Here is a 1,308-nt window from a genome sequence, read left to right as displayed (position 1 = left end):
GAATAGCCACTATGGCAAACAGTATGGAGGTTCCTCAAAAAACTAAGAGTTGATCTACCATATGATCCAGCAATCCTTCTACTTGGTATTTACCTCAAAGACTTGAAAACTCATATCCGAAAAGATATTTGCACACCAATGTTCATAGCAGCATTATTCACAGTGACCAGGACATAGAAAAAACCGAAGTGTCCTACGATAGATGATTGGCTAAAGAAGCTGTGGTACATATATACAATGGAATATTACTCAGGCATAAGAAGAGATGAAATACAGCCATTTGCGACAACCTGGATGGAACTCAAGATAATCGTGCTAAGCAAAATAAGCTAGACGAAAAGATTGAAAATCACATGATATCACTTATATGTGGGATATAAACCTAAAAGTAACAAATAAACAGAACAAACAAACAGAGTCTCATGGACATGGACTATAGACTAGTGGTTACCAGCGGGTAGGGGATAGGATAGGAGGGGGGATGTAGATAGAGTAAAGGGGGTCAAATATAGTGGGGTAGGAGGAAGGTGAAGTGGGTAAAGGGGATCAAATATATGGTAGCTGAAGGCAACTGGACTTTGGGTGGTAAACACACAATAGAATATATAGATGTTAAATTATAATGTACACTTGAAAATTATATAATTGTATTAACCAATGTTACCCCAATAAACTTAACTTAAAAAAAAGAAATAGTTCAAAAGTCCATTGAGAAAATGCTCTCGAGGGAGACTGGCAAGGAAATGGAGAAAGCAGACATGAAGAGGAAGAGGAAGGTCAACAAGGGTGTGATGTCAGACTTGATTTGATATAAGAACTATATGAAGTATAGGAAGTGTAAAATATGTGAGAATATGGAGCAATAAAAAATAATTAGAAAAATATAGAAAACATTAAATACTCAAATTTATTTAAAAACTGCAGAGCATTATAGATAATATTCAGTGTTTTCTTTTTTAAATTATATATTATTGTCTATACCTAAAGCAATTAGAAATATATTTACCAGACTATTACAAATGGTTATTTCCAGGGAATAAAATTATAAAAACTTTTTCTTTTTAATTCATAACCTAAATTACTTATTTATAATGATCATGCAAATGCTTTATTGGTTAATATTAATATTAACATGAACAAAATGTTGCAAAAACAATATTCACAGCTTCAGGTGCATTTTTAAGTCAAAACAGAGTAGAATAAATTATCCTACTCATTAAAATCTGGGAAATCTCAAACATTCAGGAAATTAGTAAAAATAAATAAATAAAGTTTAAATGAATTTTTAACAAGCCTAGTTCATGATAT

The sequence above is a fragment of the Pteropus alecto genome, unplaced genomic scaffold (genome assembly GCF_000325575.1).
Source record: "Pteropus alecto unplaced genomic scaffold, ASM32557v1 scaffold7, whole genome shotgun sequence".
Lineage (NCBI taxonomy): Eukaryota > Metazoa > Chordata > Mammalia > Chiroptera > Pteropodidae > Pteropus > Pteropus alecto.
This window is presented reverse-complemented; position numbering follows the sequence as displayed.